Genomic DNA, 20,665 nt, shown 5'->3' with positions numbered 1-20,665 from the left:
GGTGAGGCCTGATTTCTCCAGAAAGCAAGCCCAGGTGACAAAAGGGAAGATGGCACTCCTCTTTCTTCAAGGGCATCTAGAAGTCTTTGTTCTTTTTTAAGTAATGAATTGGAGACAAGGGTCTGACAATGAGTTCCACCTGCCCTTCCTGCTGCCATTCCAAGGCATGCTGCCATTCCAAGGCATGCACTTGAGTAGCCGATAGCTGAGGTGTAATGGCTTTGTAGCCTACTCTCCATCAGTAGTAACTCAGGGTAACCCAGGGCTGCCTCTGAAACTGCCAGACTCAGAGTTAAAATACAATCAATTCAACAGATATTTATTGTGTTGTTCATAATAACAGATATCACAGTTGTTGTTATTCAGCAGGTATTTAATGTGTTGCAGAAGAGTGCTAGTTTGGATTATAATTAGAGAAGAACCCAGGAATCTGGTGAGGTAGCTTGGAAGAAGATTAACTTTTAAATGTTGAAGATTTCTCTCTCAGACCTAGGCACGGGGTCCCAAAATAATCAGGAGAACCTAAGCTGCTAGATGAGAAAATATATGTCTAAAAAGCTGGGATGCTCACCATTCCACACTGGTTATTTGATGATTAGTGTGATCTGAACATGGACAGTGTTCCCTTGGTCAGTGATTGTTTTAGGTATAGGTATGTGACCCAATGCTGGTCAGTAAGAAACAAAAATAACCAATGCAGGAAGGCAGGGAGGGGACAGCAAAAGAGGTTTCCAAGAAAGGTTAATACTGATAAAATGCTCCTCCATCACTGTTATATTTCAGATAATAGCCACCACTTGAACACTCTAAGAAGAAAATAATTTAATTCAGGAAATTAGGTGCTTAAAAATTCACTGGTAGGCTAAAGGAGCAGGTCCTAGGCTATGTTGCCAGCAATAACCAGCAGAACATTGCAGAAATGTCTGCTAAAGAAGCTGCTACCTGTGTCCCTGTCAAGAAGCTGGAGGGACCAGGAAGCCACCACAGCAGATGTGGCTCCAGAATGACACCTGCGGAAGTCCAGTGCCCCTGTGCCCATATTTGCACGGAAACAGCAGACAACACAGACCACAGCCTCCTTCCAAATCTCAAGCAGGTGCAACTGATGTGCATTCTTCTGTGTGAAGAATCCTACCCACTAGTCTATTAATGGAACACTCCTGCCCCTGTTCCCTCCCACCCCTCACTCCGTCCCAGGAGAGGTAAGTGAGGTATCTGACTGGCAAGTGTAGAAGAAGAAACTTGACATGCATGGACCCATCCCCTCCTCTTCTCTTTTCGGCCCACAGGAAGTATGCTTTCTGCCCTGTACAGACGTTTCCCCTGCAGGAGATGAATATCTGGAGTTACCCATGACTGGGTGGGAAAATTGGCCTGATATTGGGGTTTAGTATTAGGAAGCTCACTTGCCTACAGATAATGCTAATATCAGAGTTACCAGAAATAAAGATAATATTTTGACCACCATATGCCAACTCCTCCTGCCCCCACCCTTCTTTCTCTACTGATTCAAGAATCTGGTGAAGAAACTAGGGCTAGAGAAATGGAATCAAACTTTCCTGTGCTGCTAGATAACACCAGGCACTTGGTCTGTCATGAGGTCTCTTGCTTTATTTTATTTTATTTTGAGACGGAGTTTTGCTCTTGCTGCCCAGGCTGGAGTGCAATGGCATGATCTCGGCTCACCGCAACCTCTACCTCCCAGGTTCAAGTGATTCTCTTGCCTCAGCCTCCCGAGTAGCTGGGGCTACAGGCATGTGCCACCACGCCCGGCTAATTTTGTATTTTTAGTAGAGACAGGGTCTCACCACGTTGGTCGGGCTGATCTTGAACTCCCGACCTCAGGTGATCCACCCGCCTCGGCCTTCCAAAGTGCTGGGATTACAGGCATGAGCCACTACACCCTGCCTACTACTTTATAACTCTCACAGTTTTCGCAGTATTTCACACCTATATCTCATACGATCCTCTCAACAACCTGTTCACAGAGGCAGAATGGGCATTATTAGATGAGGAGCTAATGCTGCAACTCTTAGTGTTCATAACCTGTTCCGTATCATGATACACATAGGAAACTGAAAAAAACATATATGCACACACACACACACACACACACACACATATCTCACTATGGAAAAAGTATGAGGCTGCTGGCACCAGAGGTAATTAACCCAGAGGTTCTAGCTGCCCTAGGCCTTGCATTGAGAGGATCAATATCTTATCATACCTGTAATCCACTCCCTGCCCACCAGTTAGGAAGTTCTGGCCTGGAGAAGTGTGCTAATTAGTTCAAGGCCACAAGGTTAATATATTAATAGTTGATCCTTGAATAACACAGGGACAAGGGCACCAACTCCTGTGCAGTAAGAACTTCACATATAACTTTTAACTCCTCCAAAACTTAACTACTAATGGCCTACTGTTGACTGGAAACCTTACCAATATTATAAATAAGCAATTAACACGTATTTTGTATGTCTTACATACTTACATACAATAAAGTATATATGCTTATATACAATAAAGCTTATATACAATAAAGTAAGCTAGAGGAAAGAAAATGTCGTTAATTATAGGCCTTGCATGGTGGCTCACACCTGTAATCCTAACACTTTGGGAGGCCAAGGCAGGAGAATCACTTGAGTCTAGGAGTTTGAGGCCAGCCTGGGCAACACAGTGAGTCTCCATCTCTGCAGAATAAAAAATAAAAAAATTGGCTGGGCACGGTGGCCCAACACTTTGGGAGGCTGAGGTGGGCGGATCACCTGAGGTCAGGAGTTTGAGACCAGCCTGGCCAACATGATGAAACCCCGTCTCTACTGAAAATATGAAAATTAGCCAGACATGGTGGTGGGCGCCTGTAATCCCAGCCACATGGAAGGCCGAAGCAGGAGAATTCCTTGAACCTGGGAGGCAGAGGTTGCAGTGAGCCGAGATAATGCCACTGCACTCTAGCCTGGGTGACAGAATGAGACTCTATCTCAAAAAATAAATAAATAAATAAAAATAATTAATAAATAAATAAATAAATAAATAGCTGGACGTGGTGGTGTGCACCTATAGTTCCAGCTACTCTGGAGGCTGAGACAGAAGGATCACTTGAGCCCAGGAGTTTAAGGCTGCAGTGAGCTATGATTGTGTCACTGCACTCCAGCCTGCATGACAGAGCAAGACTCTGTCAAGAAAGAAAGGAAGGAGCGAAGGAAGGAAGGAAGGAAAAAGGGAAGGAAGGAAGGAAAATGAGGGAAGGAAGGAAGGAAAATGAGGGAAGGAAGCAAGGTAGGAAGGAAGGAAAAGGAAGGAAGAAGGGAAGGAAGGAAAAGGAAGGAAGAAGGGAAGGAAGGAAGGAAAAGGAAGGAAGAAGGGAAGGAAGGAAGGAAGGAGGAAGGGAAGGAAGGAAGGAAGGAGAAAGAGAAAATATATTCATTACATGGAAGTGGATCATCACTTCCACTTCAGCTTTATCATGTTCATGTTGAGTAGGCAGGCTGAGAAGGAGGAGGAGGAAGAGGAGGGTTTGGTCTTCTTGTCTCTGGGGTGGCAGAGGCAAAAGAAAATTCACATATAAGTGGACTGTGCAGTTCAAACCTGTGTTGTTCAAGGGCTAATTGTATATAGGAATTTGAGCTCAGATCCTCTAAGTCCAAATCCAAAGAATCTCAAACACAGTCTGAAGTGGAAGAGGAATTTGTTACCTGCACATATCCCCACTATAGCTTACTGGGTCAGAGAAGGTTCAAAGGGATGGCCTTTCCCTCCGGCCTACATCTACTGGACCAATCTCTATCTAGAGATGCAATCTGCCTCCTATCAGGTCTCTTCCTTTCTGAGCCAGAGCAGGTTTTTCTAGTTACCTTCTGGAGAGGGGAGATCAGAGGAGTCTGCTTTAAGGCTCCTGATCTGGGTAGTCCTCTGCTGATCTGGAAACCCACCATGGGGTGGGCAGTGCCTATTAGATAACCAAGATGCTGTCCCCACTTCTGAATACAAGCCAAGCGCCCCTACCCAATGTGGTCAGGACAGTAGATATTTCACTAAATAAAAATATCTGCAAGGGGAACCAGGGAAAATGGTAAAAGCATACCTTAAACTTTCAATTTTAACTTAAAGCACATAAAGGTAAGTTTAGGTACCATTTCCTTTGAGGGTAGGATCAAGGCATTTTCTTGGAGCAGGTATCTATTAACTGGAGTTCTCCTTTATCTTTCTCGCATTCACTGTATCTACAGTTTATTTACTTATTTTTTTGAGACAGAGTCTCGCTCTGTCGCCAGGTTGGAGTGCAGTGGTGTGATCTCAGCTCACTGCAACCTCCACCTCCCAGGTTCAAGCAATTCTCCTGCCTCAGCCTCCCGAGTAGCTGGAATTACAGGAGTGCGCCATCACACCCAGCTAATTTTTGTATTTTTAGTAGAGACAGGGTTTCACCATGTTGGCCAGGCTGGTCTTGATCTCTCGATCTCATGATCTGCCCACCTCAGCTTCCCAAAGTGCTGGGATTACAGGTGTGAGCCACTGCGCCCGACCTACAGTTTATTTATTCTACAAATATGTGTTGTGTTCCTACTATGTGCCAGACATAATTTAGGTGATAAGGACACAGCAGTGAACAACACAAAGTCTCTGCACTCACAGAGCTTACTTTTCTATTGGAATCTACCATACATTCCAGTTTGGGTTTCTTTAGAGTAGAATGAGAACTTAAACACACAAGGCAATCCGAGCCTTACTCTACATTACCAAGAATTACCCTAAAATGTTTATGAATTTTTTGCTAGTCTTCACCACGTCTTTCCTACACTAATTCAACAGCAATTCTTGTGTGTAACTTCTTTTTATCAAATCTTTCCAAAGCATACAACTCCAGTTTTCACAGGAACAAAAAGCCATTTTTGCACTCATATTTCATTGGTTTTCATGATAATTAAATTGCATAATCAGAATTGCAAGTACAATGGGCAGATGTGGGTTGGGAACCAATAGCCCTGGCTTCTCGTGAGCGCTTAGCTCAATTTGTGGGAACAGAAGTATCTGAGAATACCTCTACTAGTTGGGTATCTGGCATGCCGTGGGCATTAGCGGGTTCTATAGAGGCAACAGGGAGCATCTGCTAACCGGATGATTTGGTTAGGTGGAGGTTCGCTTCAAGAGCTTCTGCCGGCCGGGCGCGGTGGCTCACGCTTGTAATTCCAGCACTTTGGGAGGCCGAGGCGGGCGGATCACGAGGTCAGGATATCGAGACCACGGTGAAACCCCGTCTCTTCTAAAAATACAAAAAATTAGCCGGGCGTGGTGGCGGGCGCCTGTAGTCCCAGCTACTCGGAGAGGCTGAGGCAGGAGAATGGCGTGAACCCGGGAGGCGGAGTTTGCAGTGAGCCGAGATTGTGCCACTGCGCTCCAGCCTGGGCCACAGAGCGAGACTCTGTCTCAAAAAAAAAAAAAAAAAGAGCTTCTGCCATATTGACCCACCTCTCTTCTGCAGACCAAATGCCACCTCTTCTGTTGAAGTGTTTAAGTACTTATTCTAAAGCTTTACAAAGGTGGAGGAAACAAGACATACCTTTGTTTAGTTACATTTCGGTTTTTATAAAATTCATAAAGGCAACGATATGTTTCTATGCTGCCTTTTGTGTGCTGTCTTATGTGAATGTTCTCCTTTTCTCTGCAATCCTCTCTTACATATGGCCCTCGTCAGGTGCCCCAGGCATACCACTTCCCTTAGGATAATGCAGTCCCAGCCCTGCAGTCCCTTCTTTTATTTATTTATTTATTTATTTATTTGAGAGAGAGTCTCTCTCTGTCGCCCAGGCTGGAGTGCAGTGGTGCGATCTCGGCTCACTGCAAGCTCCGCCTCCCAGGTTCACGCCATTCTCCTGCCTCAGCCTCCCGAGTAGCTGGAACTACAGGCACCCGCCACCACGCCTGACTAATTTTTTGTATTTTTAGTAAAGACGGGATTTCACCGTGTTAGCCAGGATGGTCTCGATCTCCTGACCTCATGATCCACCCGCCTCAGCCTCCCAAAGTGCTGGGATTACAGGCGTGAGCCACTGCGCCCGGCCTGTCCCTTCTTGAGTCTCACAAATTCTGTCTCTTCAGACATCATCTGGGATCACTGCATTTTCCCTTAGCTCAGGCTTTTGCTGGCTCTGTAGAGGCAAGAGATAAATTCTGACACATGAACAGGGCTAAAGGAGAAGCAGGAGAACGCTGGCTTCTTTCCATCTGAAGGCAAATGTACATCACCACCACCAAATAATGTAGATTTCTTCAGAAAACCCTCCAGTCTGGTCTTCTTTATTTTTCATGAAAAATGCACATTTCTCTTGTTATTATAGCTTGGCCCCTATTTTCCTGCAACCTCCACCTGAATTTCATGACAAAGAGCCCCCCTCCCCCTACACACATCAACTGAAAATGCCTCCACTCCGGGAACAATTTGGGACCAAAGGCACAGTGTTCAAATAGCATATACAGAGGTAAAATCTTCTCCCCAAACAGTGGAGGTGGATCATTCAGCTCATTCTCTACAATAGAGCTCCCGCTCTACAGGAGAGCCAGTTGCCCTCCGTTTTGTAAAGGGATAACAAGAGAATATGTGCCTATTTATCCTGACAACACAACAGAGCAAGCCATATTAGAGAAAAACAGGAAAAATGATGATGCTAAGAAGTCAATGATAAAGACTGTTCCATGCTCCACAGTGTTCCTTAGGTGACAATGAGGTGATAGAGATCATTTAATCCAACCAGTTTATGTCAAAAATAAGAAAACCAAGACGCTTGGGTGAAATGACTCGCACAAGACAGAGCCAGCCTGAGGCAAAGCTGGGGTAAGAAGTCTCTGACATTGAGTCATTTGTTGCATCCACTACACCAGCTGTTCTCAAAGTGTGATCCATAGACCCCTGAGGGTCCCTGCCATTCTTCTGAGGTATTCCTGACGTCAAAACTACTTTCATAATAATCATATGATGTTTTCTGCCTTTTTCACTGTGTCGACAATTTGCACTGATGGTGGGTAAAACTACTGGCATTTTAGCATGAACCAAAGCCTAAGCATCCAACTGTACTAGTCATCACTGTCACACACTTACAGGAAAAACAAATGCCAGATTCACTTAAACAAATGCCCTTAGGCTGGGTGCCTTGGCTCACTCCTATCATCCCAGCACTTCGGGAGGCCTCAGCCAAGGCCAGAGGATCACTTGAGGCCAGGAGTCTGAGACTCTGCCTCTACTTAAAAAAAAAAAAAAAAAAAAAAAGAGAGAGAGAGAGAGAATGTCATTGGTGAAGCAGTCAAAATTAATTCTATTAAATATTGACAATTCTCAAAATAATCTGTGTGCTATGGTTTCAGTATGTCCCCCAAAGTTCTTGTGTTGGAAATTTAATCCCCATTGCAACAGTGTTGAGAAGTGGGACTTTTCAGAGGTGATTATGGTCATGAGGGCTCTGCCCTCATCAACGGATTAATGCCATTATCTCAGGAGTGTGTTGCTGATAAAAAGGAGGAACTCGGCCTCCTTTCTCCTCTTGCACATGCAGCTCTCTTGCCCTTCTGCCTTCTGCTATGGGATGACAAACAAGGAGGCCCTCCCCAGATGCGGGCCCCTTAACTTCTCAGCCTCCAGAACTGTAAAAAATACATTTCTTTTCTTTATAAATTACTCAGTCTGTGATATTCTGTTATGGAAACACACAACAGACTGAGACACTGTGTAACAAAGTGAGAAGTATGCATAAAGTACTTTTGCTGTGTTCCAAACTATGATAGTTATCTCTAGGAAAAACACTTAGGCGATTATTTGAGTTGAACAAACCACTTTTTTTCATGGAGCCACTTTTTTTCATGGAGCATCTTTTTTTCTTTTTTCTTGAAAGAACAAATGACAAAGAATGCTATTTCAGACTAAGCATTTGGCAGACATTTTCTTAAAAATGAACAAAGGGAGCCTGTCACTTCAAGGAAAACAACTGATAGTATTTGTTGCTGATGACAAAATTTGAGCTTCCAAGCAAAAATTAGAATTTGGAAAAACTTTTGTTTACCACTGTGGAGCTCGACAGCTTCTCAATACATAAGGATTTTTTTAATGAAATAGATTGGTGATATTAATGACCGTGATTTTTTTCTGATACGGTATAATAACATGTGTCAACATTTGGAATACCTGCATAATTCAAAGACAAATATTTTCCAATGACCAATGAATGCATTGTATTACAAAATCATGCATGGGTAAAAGATCCATTCTAAGTACACAACAAACCAATGGATTTTAATGTAACAGAACACGAAAAGTTCATTGACATAATTTCAGACTTCACATTGCAACTAACCTTTAAGACACTTGTTGTGGTGTAGTTTCAAAAAAGAATATCCACAATTGTCTAAGAGGACTATTAAATACTCTTCCCTTTTCCAGCTACATATCTGTGTGAAGCTGGATTTTCTTCACACATTTTGACCAAACCAATATATTGCAATATACTGAATGCAAAAGTAAATATTTGAGAATCCATTCATCTTCTGTTAATGCACACATTTTAAAAATTTCAAAATATTTCACAATGCAAAACAATGCCATTTCTCAAAAATGTAAAATAATCTCATTTTTCTTGCTGAAAATTTTGTTTGGAAGATACGATTTTTAAAAATAGAAATATAGGCCGGGCACGGTGGCTCGTGCCTGTAATTCCAGCACTTTGGGAGGCTAAGGCGGGCAAATCACCTGAGGTCAAGAGTTCCAGACCACCCTGGCCAACGTGGAGAAACCCCTACTCTACTAAAAATACAAAAAATAGCTGGGCATGCGCTTGTAATCCCAGCTACTCGGGAGGCTGAGGCAGGAGAATTGTTTGAACCCAGGAGGCAGAGGTTGCAGTGAGCCAAGATCGCGCCACTGCGCTCCAGCCTAGGCAACAGAGCGAGACTCCCTCTCAAAAATAAATAAATAAATAAATAAATAAATAAATAAATAAATAAATATTCTGGCGCCTCCACTCCATCCCCCTGCGGGTCTGCTGTGTGTGCCATGGACAGCATTGTCCCAGAAATAGCAGTTGGTACAAAGCGGGGATCCGACGAGCTTTTCTCTACTTGTGTCACTAACAGACCATTTATCATGAGCAGCAACTCGGCCTCTGCAGCAAATGGACATGGCAGCAAGAAGTTCAAAGGTGACAGCGGAAGTGCCGGTGTCCCCTCCAGAGTGACCCACATCCAGAAGCTCCCATGGACGTCACCGAAGGGGAGGTGATCTCCCTGGAGCTGCCCTTTGGGAAGGTCACTAATCTCCTGATGCTGAAGGGGAAAAACCAGGCCTTCATCGAGTTGAGCACGGAGGAGGCTGCCAACGGCATGGTGAACTACTATCCCTCGGTGACGCCCGTGCTGCATGGCCAGCCCATCTACATCCAGTTCTCCAGCCACAAGGGGCTGAAGACCGACAGCTCTCCCAACCAGGCGCGGGACCCGGCGGCCCTCAGGCCGTGAACTCGGTCCAGTCGGGGAACCTGGCCTTGACTGTCCAGGCGGCGGCCGTAGACGCGGGAATGGCCATGGCCGGGCACAGCCCGGTGCTCGGGATCATCGTGGAGAACCTCTTTTACCCCGTGACCCTGGATGTGCTGCACCAGATTTTCTCCAAGTTCGGCAAAGTGAAGACCATCACCTTCATCAAGGACAACCAGTTCCAGGCTCTGCTGCAGTATGCGGACCCCGAGAACGCCCAGCATGCCAAGCTGTAGCTGGACTGGCAGAACACCTATAACACCTGCCATACGCTGTGCATTGACTTCTCCAAGCTCATCAGCCTCAACGTCAAGTACAACAACGGCAAGAGCAGCGACTACCACGCCCAGACCTGCCCTCCGGGTACAGCCAGCCCTCGCTGGACCAGACATGGCCGCGGCCTTCAATCTTTCAGTTCCCAACATCCATGGAGCCCTGGCCCCCCTGGCCATCCCCTTGGCGGTGGCGGCAGCTGCAGCAGCAGGCCGGATCGCCATCCCGGGCCTGGCGGGGGCAGGAAATTCTGTCTTGCCGGTCAGCAACCTCAACCCAGAGAGAGTCACACCTCCAAGCCTTTTTTTTTTTTTTTTTAGACGGAGTCTTGCTTTGTTGCCCAGGCTGGAGTGCAATGGCATGATCTCGGCTCATTGCAACCTCTTCCTCCCGGGTTCAAGTGATTCTCCTGCCTCAGCCTCCCGAGTAGCTGGGATTGCAAGCACGCCACCACGCCCAGCTAATTTTTGTATTTTTAGTAGAGATGGGGTTTCACCATGTTGGTCAGGCTGGTCTCGAACTCTTGATCTCGTGATCCGCCTGCCTCAGCCTCCCAAAATCCTGGGATTAAAAGCGTGAGCCACCATGCCCAGCCCCCAAAGCCTCTTTATTCTTTTCAGCGTCTACGGGGACGTGCAGCGCATGAAGATCCCGTTCAATAAGGAGAACGCTCTGGTGCAGATGGCGGACGGCAACCAGGCCCAGCTGGCCATGAGCCACCTGAACTGGCACAAGCTGCACAGGAAGCCCATCCGCATCATCTCGTCCGTATCACGCCCTCAAAGCACCAGAATATGAAGCTGCCCCGCGAGGGCCGGGAGGACCAGGGCCTCTTCCTTCCTTCCTTCCTTCCTTCCTTCCTTCCTTCCTTCCTTCCTTCCTTCCTTCCTTCTTTCTTTCCTTCCTTCCTTCCTCCCTCCCTCCTTTCTTTCCTTTCTTTCTTTTCTTTCTTTCTTTCCTTTCTTTTCCTTTCTTTCTTTCCTTTCTTTCTTTCCTTTCTTTCTTTTCCTTCCTTCCTTTCCTTCCTTCCTTTCTTTCTTTCTTTCTTTCTTTCTTTCTTTCTTTCTTTCTTTCTTTCTTTCTTTCCTTCCTTCCTTCCTTCCTTCCTTCCTTCCTTCTTTCTTTCTTTCTTTCTTTCTTTCTTTCTTTCTTTCTTTCTTTCTTTCTTTCTTTCTTTCTTTCTTTCTTTCTTTCTTTCTTTCTTCTTTCCTTTCTTTCTTTCTTTTGACAGCATCTCGCTCTGTCGCCCAGGCTGGAGTGCAGTGGCGCGATCTCGGCTCACTGCAAGCTCTGCCTCCCAAGTTCACGCCATTCTCCTGCCTCAGCCTCCCGAGTAGCTGGGACTATGGGCGCCCACCACCACGCCCAGCTAATTTTTTGTATTTTTAGTAGAGATGGGGTTTCACCGTGTTAGCCAGGATGGTCTCGATCCCCTGACCTCGTGATCCGCCCGCCTCGGCTTCCCAAAGTGTTGGGATTACAGGCGTGAGCCACCGTGCCCGGCCTTTATTTTTTTAAAAAAGAAATCAGTTTACCTGTTTTTTTAAAAAATTAAATCTAGTTCACCGTGCTAAAATTAATTAAATTTAATTTAATTTAAATAGAAATGTTATTTATATTAACATGTAATGGGTTTATTATTGTGATCTTAAAATTGACAAATATTTTAAATTTTCTGCCACTAACCTACATACATTTTAAGAGTATATACAGGGGTCCTGAGACAAAAAAATTTGAGAACTGCTGTATTACCCCATCTTGCCCTCCAGAATGTGGACTGAAGAGAAGTACTTCTTTCCTTTCTATTTAAATGACCCAGTGCTGTTACTGTTTTATTTTAAAATCCAATCCACTCTCTTCCTCCAGAACTATTAAAAAGTAGACTGCAAAAGAACCATAGCTTCCTGAAATCAAAGGACCCAAAACAAAGAGAAAGCAAAAGCAGCGAATAAAAGGACTTCTCCAGAGACTGACAGGCAGACCAAAGACCACTTCCCCTCCAGCCAGCCTGGTAGGAGTTGCCTATTCCTTTTTCTTCATTGTTCTCACACCCAGTTACCCACTCCCATCCCCTACATTCCAACCCCCATCCTGGAAAGCTATTGTTCTCCAGGGCCTCAAAACACAAAGGGACTTCATAAATCTTTGGGCTGACTCCCCACCCCATCCTCTCTCTGAGATTACAGTGCAGGGAAGGGCACTTTCAGATTCTGCCTGAGCCTCCACCAGCCTCCTGTTCTTAGGCTTGGGGCTGAGATGAAAAGGGAACACCACTGTTTCTGGCCTGAAAAGGAAATGTAAATGCCTTGCAAGCCAGAAGCTGCCAGAAGACCATTTCCCTGTTAGTAAACAGGGCTGCCTGAGCCATCTTTCTCCTCTTTAATAACCTGTGGGGCACCTATTGATTGCGCATGCTGGTCCCTCATAAATTAAAACAGGGATGCCTTCCGGTTGCTCTGCAGCTGCGTAGATGGTGAAATTGGCTCACTAATACTTCATGCTCATGGAGCACAGTGTATCCCGCCACATAAACATGAAGAATATGTATCATCAGGCTCTGGGAATGCACGGAAAACAACCCGGGAAGCTTCTGGGCATGCTGCAGACTTTAATTAGGCAGTTTCTTCCACTAGGATTGGAGACCGGCAGAAACACCAATTGCATGCCTCCTGCCGCAGCCTGTTCTGCTTTCAGATGGGAGGGAGGAGCAAGCCCTGGTGGGTAGGAGATGAGCCTGCCCCTCTCTCTACCTCCTTACCAGGATGGGCACCCGTAAGCAGAAAGGAATGTTCATCTCTCATGCTGTGGTAGAAAGAGCACCAAGTTAGCAGTCCGAAAACATTCAAAACTTCTGCTTTAGCCACTTACAGCTACGTGATCATGGGCGCAAGTGCCTTAACCTCTCGGAATCACAGCATCTCATCTGGAAAGTGGACAAAGTAATAACACCTAGCTGCCTGTGAGGCTTGAGGAATATAAGTCTTTCCTGGTGCACAGTATGGTCTCAGTAAATACTGAAACTGAAATCGAAGCAGATGAAGAACAGGGTGGCAGGTACAGGGCTGATACTATTTCTTTCTCTCACCTCAAAAATCTGGCATCAGGAACTTTCCACCACTACCCCTAGCCAACATTTTGCTCTTTAAGTAAGAAGTGAGGCCCTGTAACTCATAGCTTGGTACATTGGAAATGTTTCTCTTACCCTTCCATCTTTCTGTGTCCGCTCCTGAGCTGGCTCTCAATTGAAAATTCATTTAGCAGGAAACCTCTCTAAAATGCATGGTAAACGTCGAAAAACATGCTAGCATAGTTTACCATTCTACCAAAAACAGCTTGGCACCCACATGCCAACACTTGGCAGAACCTTCCGAGTTTCTCTAACTTTAAACAGACCCTAGGCAACCAGATCTACTTATGCTTCCCAGAGTGTGTAGCATTTCATTAAAGTTTTACCACAGTCCCCTTCCTCTGCCATTGCTAATTAAAATGAACAAGGACAATGTGGAGAGCCATATTTTGCTATTCCTGGAAATATCTGCTGCTCCAGGGAGGGTGTAGGACATTGAATGGTCCCCTCACCCTAAAGGATATGGTCACATCCTGGAACTCATGGATGGGTCCAGGATGTGATTGGGTGTGAGAAAAACGAAGCAAAAAATGTCTTGGCAGATGTAAAAATAAAGGATCTTAAAATGAGATGATCCTGGATTACCTGGGTGGGCCCTAAATCCAATGACAAGTGTTTTTGTTTTTTGTTTTGTTTTGTTTTTGTTTTTGTTTTAGACAGTGTTTCACTCGTTGTCCAGGCTGGAGTGCAATGTCGTGATCTTGGCTCACCGCAACCTCCACCTCCTGGGTTCAAGCAATTCTCCTGCCTCAGCCTCCCAAGTAGCTGGGATTACAGGCATGTGCCACCACACCCGGCTGATTTTGTATTTTTAGTAGAGATGGGGTTTCTCCATGTTGGTCAGGCTGGTCTTGAAATCCCAACCTCGGGTGATCCACCCGCCTCCGCCTCCCAAAGTGCTGGGATTACAGGCGTTAGCCACCGCGCCCAACCATGACAAGTGTTTTTATAAGAGACAGAAAAGAGTCAGGTGCAGTGGCTCACGCCTATAATCTCAGCACTTTGGAAGGCCAAGGTGGGAGGATCGCTTGAGACCAGCCCAGGCAACATGGTGAGACCCCATCTCTACAAAAAATTAGCCAGGCACAGTGGCATGCACCTGTGGCCCCAGCTACTCAGAAAGCTGAGATGGGAGAATCGCTTGAGCTTCAGAGATTGAAGCTGCAGTGAGCAGTGTTCACACCACTGCACTCCAGCCTGGGCGACAGAGAGAGACCCAGTCGCAAAAACAAACAGACAGACAGAAGAGGAGAAGGCCCAGAGGGGAAGTCCATGTGAACATGGAGGCAGAGGCTGAAGTGATGCAAAGCCAAGGAACAAAGATGCCACCAGAAGCTGGAGAGGCCAGGGAGGATCGTCCACTAGGGGCACTGGAAGGACTGTGGCCCCACCAACACCTTGATTTTGGAGTTCTGGCTCCAAAACTGTGAAAGAATCAATTTCTGGTATTTTAGGCCACCCAGTTTGTGGTCATTTGGTTACGTGCAACATACAGAAAAATGTCTGGTAGAATACATTCCATGGCAGATTGCTGGTAGTTGCCCTGTCCATTTTTCCTTCCTTTTTGGTAACAAAAAACTGATTTTTGGGGGGATGGTCATGTGCTCAGTGAAAGCTTCCCTTCCCCAGCATCTCTTGCAGCAAGATGTGGCCATAAGACTAAGTTTTGGCGAAAGAAGTATAAACAAAGAAGTGTATGAGACTTCTACAAAGTCTCTTTATGGGAGAGTGCTGTGAGTTAAATTGTCTCTCCCCAAAATTTATATATAAAAGTCCTAATCCCTCGTACCTCAGCATGCGACCTTATTTGGAATAGAGCGCTTGCAGATGTAATTAGTTAAAATGAGGTCATGAGGGTGGGCCCTAATCCAATATAAATATATCCTTATATAAAGGGGAAAATTGGACACAGAAACACACACACAGGGAGAATGCCATGTGACGACCAAGGCAGAGATTGGGGTGATGCTTCCACAAGGTAAGGAAACTTAAAGATTTCCAGCCAATCATGAGCAGCTAGGGGAGAGGCATGGGACGGATTTTTCCTTACAGTTCTCAGAAGGAACCAGTCCTGCCTGATGTTGGACATCTAGCCTGCAGAACTGTGAGAATTGTGAGACAATAAGTAAATTTCTGTGGTATGAGCTGCTCAATTTATGGTCCTTTGTCACAGCAGCCCTAGCAAACTAATACAGAGAGATATGCCCTTCCACTTTTCCATCTTGCTACCTAGTCCTAATATAGATAAGAGGGATGGTTCTCCATTAGCCGTTGTGCTACATGAGGATGGGGGTCACATTCACAGATGGTACAGCAGGGAGCTAGAAGAAACTTGGGACCCTAAAAACTTCATGGAGGTGCCATATTAGCCCTGGACTGCCTATCCCTTGGCTTATCTTTCTGAAAAATAAAATTAAAGCTTTTGTTATTATTATGTTTTTTGAAACATGTAGTTGAATATAATTTTTTTTTGAGATGGAGTCTTGCTCTGTCACCCAGGCTGAAGTGCAGTGGTACAATCTCGGCTCACTGCAACCTCCGCCTTCCGGGTTCAAGCAATTCTCCTGTCTCAGCCTCCCGAGTAGCTGGGATTACAGGCATGCGCCACCACACCCGGCTAATTTTGTATTTTTAGTGGAGACACAGTTTCACCATATTGGTCAGGCTGGTCTCGAACTCCTGACCTCAAGTGATCCGCCTATCTTGGCCTCCCAAAGTGTTGGGATTACAGGTGTGAGCCAGTGTGCCCGGCCAGTTGAATATAATCTTAACCAATACACACAAAATTTTGATAAACGAGTTCTTTGGGGAGAGGACTGGGATTGGACTGTCATAGGTAGGAAATGTTTGCTTTACCTGTATGTTTCAATTTTGATATCAGGAATGTACTCGTGTACTCTTTTGTAATTAAAAATAAATCTGTTTTATAATAAATAAATTACAAGGAAAAAAGAGGGATGGGAACCTGTAGATTCAAGGAGACCTAAGAAATACATCAACTATAATGGATGATTGGATGCAGGAAAAAACAAAAAGAAATATATCAACCAATTGCAATGTATGAGTCTTATTTGGATCTTGATTTAAACTCCAAATTTTTTAAATGTACAAGATAATTGGGGAAATTTTAATATTAATCAGATATTCAATATTAAGGAATTATTGTTTTTATGAATGCTAACAATATTGTAGTGATGTATTTAGAGTGTTCTTATCTTTCAGACTCTAAAATATGGTTTTCAACCTTGTCACAATTGTTATTTTGAGCCATGTAGTTCTTTGTCGTGAGGCGCTGGCCTGTGCATTGTAGAATGTTTCGTAGCAGCCCTGTTTCTACCCTGTCTTCCAGCAGCTAGATGCTGGGTGCACACCCCTCCCCCCAACGTTGTAAGAACAAAAAAAGTCTCCACATATTGCCAAATGTCCCCTAGGGGGCAAAACTGTCCTGGGCTGAGAATAACAGCTCTAAAATTTAGAGATACTGACTGGACTATTTATGGGCGAAATGATTCGATGACTGGATTTTGCTTCAAAATAATCCAGGTGATGGGGAGGGAGGGCGGTGGGTAAAATGTTCCATAATGGAAAGTTTAACATACATTTAAAATTTTTGAAAGTGTCCATTTAGACTTCTCTTTCCATCAATATGGGGAACTTAACGTTCTTAAATAGTCTCTCACTATAAGACGGGAATATACTGGATAAAATGCAACAGATGTTCACCTCCTCGGTCCAAGATCTTGTCTCATGTCTCCCACAAAAGCATTAAAATCCAAGGATCTAGGTTCCAAGTATGACTGGGCAAGGCAAGCCCTCCCTCCCAATCCTCCCCGCCAGGCATCCTCGGTGCTGCACCCCGGGCATACTCAGCTAGGAGCTGCTCCTGCGTCTTCCTCAGTTGCTTGGTAACCCTAACTCCTGAGATGCCCTCTCAGCTCTGCCCCCTGGGCCTCCTCCTTTCCCAGTCCCCAAGCTTAAGCTGGAGGGGGTGTGCTTGGAGCCAGATTCATTAGGGCCGTGCCTTGCCCATCCCTGCGAGGGCCCAGCCCATCAGCCTCCTCCTCACTGTTTGCAGGTGCTCTCTACAGAGCACTGAGCAGCCTACCCTTTCATCAGGCTCACACCTGCGCCCGTGTTCTCCACCAGCTGCTTCACTCCAGCCCCCGCTCGGGACAGCCTGGCCTTTCTAGGGCCCACGCGCCCCTGAGCGTCTCCGCTGAGACCGACTTTCACGCCCACCTGGTCTTCCCCAAGACATGGAGCCTTCAGAGGTTTCATCAGAATTCCCTCAGGATGTGGGTTTTGAGTTGTCATCTGAGCCCATCAGGGGCCAGAGTGTAGGTGGGCCCAGGGGCCTCTGAGCTGGAGGCGAATGGGGCTTGAAAGGCCTCTGAGCGGAGCCAGGAACCCGCCCTCTGGGGGCCTGGGAGCCGGGCTGCGTGCTTAGGTCCCAGCACGAGGTCCGAGGCGCTCTCTGCTTGCTTCAGGGGCCGCAGAGGGAGGCTGACCATAGCTGCAACATCCCCTCAGTGCTGGACACCGGGCGGGAAGTCTGTCTTGCACCGACTAGACCAGAACGGCAGACATTTTCCCGACAAGGAAGGGGAGCAAGATTGAGTAAGATAAGCCCGGTTATTTTTATACGGACATTGTTCCAACCACAATGACTGTTTTCGAAGGTGGGCGGTATTTGTTTGGTGGAAGGATCTTTGAGGTAAGAGGCAGCAGGATGCTTTAGCACCACCACTTCCTTTACTTTTCTGAGTGTTCCCTCATCAAGCCACCAGTTCGGGTTCTGCTCCATTTTTCTGGCTGGTAAAGAAGTAGAATGAGGTGAAATCTGGCTACCTACTTCCCGTGGGGGGACAGTCATGGCTGCTGGTGAGTTTCAAGTGATTTGAGAGCTGTTGGTAGACTTAAGTGAGGAGCTCTTTCCCTCCCCTTCACAGAAATGGAATAATGTGCAGGTTTCTAAGGGGACTTAGGAGTCGAAGAGCCCTGGGTTCAAATCCCAGAGCCTCCATATTTTGGTTGTGTGAAAAAAAAAAACAGTGGGCAAGGTAGTCAACATGTCTGTGCCTCATCTTCCTCATACATAAAATGGAAATAAGCCTACTTTTTCATAAGGTTGTTGTGTGGGTATTAAGTCTCAGTAGATGCCTACTTGAAATATTTGGGGGGACAGCTGCGGCCAGACGCGGTGGCTTATGCCTGTAATCCCAGCACTTTGGGAGGCCAAGGCAGGAGGATTACCTGAGCCCAGGAGTTTGAGACCCTCCTGGGCAACATGGTGAAACCCCATCTCTATGAAAAATACAAAAAATTAGCTGGGTGCAGTGATGTTTGCCTGTGGTTCCAGCTACTCTGAAGGCTGAGGAGGGAGGATCACTTGAGCCCAGAAGATGGAGGTTACCGTGAGTGCCATGACACTCCAGCCTGGGCAACAGAGGCCCCCATCTCAGAAAGTAATAATAACAATGTGTCTGTGCCTATGATCACAGGCGTTATAGACAATAGCTGCAACATATTGAAAGCTTGCTCTCAGAGATAAAGACTCTTTCCATCCCCAGGTCCTGTTGTCAAGCAACTAAGTAGATTCAGAGAAGGAAGAGAGCTGACTGGCAAAGAGGGAGCAATGGAGAGCCATTTAAGATGTTGGGGCAAGAGAGTCATTTAAATGATGAATTATAGGTACAACGTGACTAATACTATTTGAGGGCGGAGGCCTACTGAGTCCTTAGAGGTGTTTGGGGTTAGGGCTCACCAAAAATGGTGCTCCTAGCCTTTGATTGTGGACACTTGTTTTTGCCTGCCCACCATCCCTCCTCCATTGTGAATACCAAGTGTTCCTTTGGGAACCACCCATCTCCACTCTCTGGCCATGTAGTTCAAATGAGGTTGACCTCAGTCCCTGACTCCAGGGGTGGGTGTATGACCCAGGACCGATTAACTGCAGCCATAATGAGTGGTTGAGGAGTAATCCCTTTGTCTAGAGTGAGCCAATGAGAGTCAGCATTAGGACTTCTGCTGAAAGAGGCACCCTTTCTCCACTGGGGTTGCAAAGCTGAGGGGATGTAAGCCGTCTTTACCACTGCATGAGTAGAGTCTGCTGGAGAGTAAGGACAACAGAGAGAAAAAGCAAATCCAAGAGAAAGATAATTTCCTGTTGCCCTTGCTGAGCACCTGGAGCTAGCCATTCCTGAAGATGTCAAATATCTATCTATGTGAGCTAACATCTATCACCTTCTGAAAGATACTTGAACTGAGTTTCTGTTAGTGGCAACTAAAGGAGTTGTGACTAATTCATCTTTCTATTTATTTTTTATTTTGATGAAAAATTTGCAATTGTTACATTATGGCATAAAAACAGAACTCTGACATGTTTGACAACATACTTTTGACAGTTTAATCTATTTCTGACAAGGACATGCTGGGAAGTTGTGGGAACATATCTCCTACGTCTGTCCCCCTCCTTTTGAAGTACATTTTTATTCAGAGATACATAAATGTATGCTAATGATCTTATGATGATGATGACCAGAGCTGTGCTCCAAGAAGATTATAGCAACCATGAGTAGGATTAGAGTAGGGAGAGACAAGGGGCAAAAATACCCCTCAGGAAGCCAATATAATAATTCAAATGATAAGTAGGAAGGATTGTCTCAAGGTGTTAGCTGCAGAAATGGGAAAGAGAGAGGTGGGATCATTGTGGTTTGGCAACAAATTAAAGGGTAAATGAGTGAAAATAAAATGCTTTTATCTACAAGGCCCTACAGAAACTGATTTTCCCCCACCCCCACTTTATCCCTGATTTATTTATTTATTTATTTTTTTTTTTGAGACGGAGTCTTGCTCTGTCACCCAGGCTGGAGTGCAGTGGCACGACGTCGGCTCACTGCAAGCTCCGCCTCCCGGGTTCACGCCATTCTCCTGCCTCAGCCTCCCGAGTAGCTGGGACTACAGGCGCCTGCCACCGCGCCTGGCTAATTTTTTGTATTTTTAGTAGAGATGGGGTTTCACCGTGTTAGCCAGGATGGTCTCGATCTCCTGACCTCGTGATCCGCCCATCTTGGCCTCCCAAAGTGCTGGGATTACAGGCGTGAGCCACCTCGCCCGGCTCCTGATTTATTTCTTATCATTCTTTCCCTGGCCTGGTCTGCCCAGCTACACTGGTCTTTGCATTTACTGTGCCCTCTGCTTGGGACACTCTTACTCCAGAGGTCCCTGGCTCATGTTTTCACTTCCTCAGACCTCTGCATCACATCAAAAGGATTCCCTTCATTCCTCATCTATTATTGCATCTCCCACCCTAAGCATTCCTTATATTTGCTTATTAATTTTTCCCTGGGCTGGGCAAAAATTAATCCTAGCACTTTGGGAGCTGCATGCAGGTGGGTCACTTGAACTCAGGAGTTCAAGTCCAGCCTTGAGCCCCAGAGGCAGAGACTGCAGTTAACTGAGATCACACCATCTATTCCAGCCTGGGTGACAGAACGAGAGCCTGTCTCAAAAAAGAAACTTTAAGGAAATAATTTTTTTTTCTTTTTTGAGCGGCGTCTCACTTTTTTGCCGGGGCTAGAGTACAGTGGCACGATCTCAGCTCACTGCAATCTCCGCCTCCTGGGTTCAAGTAATTCTCCTGCCTCAGCCTCCTGAGTAGCTGGGATTACAGGTGTGTGCCACCATACCTGGCTAATTTTTGTATTTTTAACAGAAATGGGGTTTCACCATGTTGGCCAGGCTGGTCTC

The 20,665-nt window shown here is 45.8% G+C and overlaps 1 protein-coding gene and 1 pseudogene across 11 annotated transcripts in view; both read left to right on the top strand.

The window, feature by feature from the left end:
- The first annotated feature begins 9,018 nt into the window (after positions 1–9,018).
- Positions 9,019–13,419, top strand: LOC129488736 (polypyrimidine tract-binding protein 1-like; annotated as a pseudogene).
- A 3,912-nt stretch (positions 13,420–17,331) lies between these two features.
- Positions 17,332–20,665, top strand: part of FUT8 (fucosyltransferase 8) — a 464,407-nt gene continuing 461,073 nt past the window's right edge. For 2 of the 11 annotated variants that reach the window (XM_063644493.1, XM_063644483.1), the window contains exon 1: positions 17,669–17,797. The gene's annotated coding sequence lies outside the window, so the exon portion shown is untranslated. Of the gene's footprint in view, positions 17,631–17,668; positions 17,798–20,665 lie in introns of those variants that run through there. The other 9 variants (XM_063644474.1, XM_063644472.1, XM_063644492.1 and 6 more) reach the window with 8 other exon arrangements.

This window comes from Symphalangus syndactylus, chromosome 8 (assembly GCF_028878055.3).
Source record: "Symphalangus syndactylus isolate Jambi chromosome 8, NHGRI_mSymSyn1-v2.1_pri, whole genome shotgun sequence".
NCBI classification, from domain to species: domain Eukaryota; kingdom Metazoa; phylum Chordata; class Mammalia; order Primates; family Hylobatidae; genus Symphalangus; species Symphalangus syndactylus.
The sequence above is the reverse complement of the archived record's forward strand: the minus strand, read 5'-3'. Positions and strand labels throughout refer to the sequence as shown.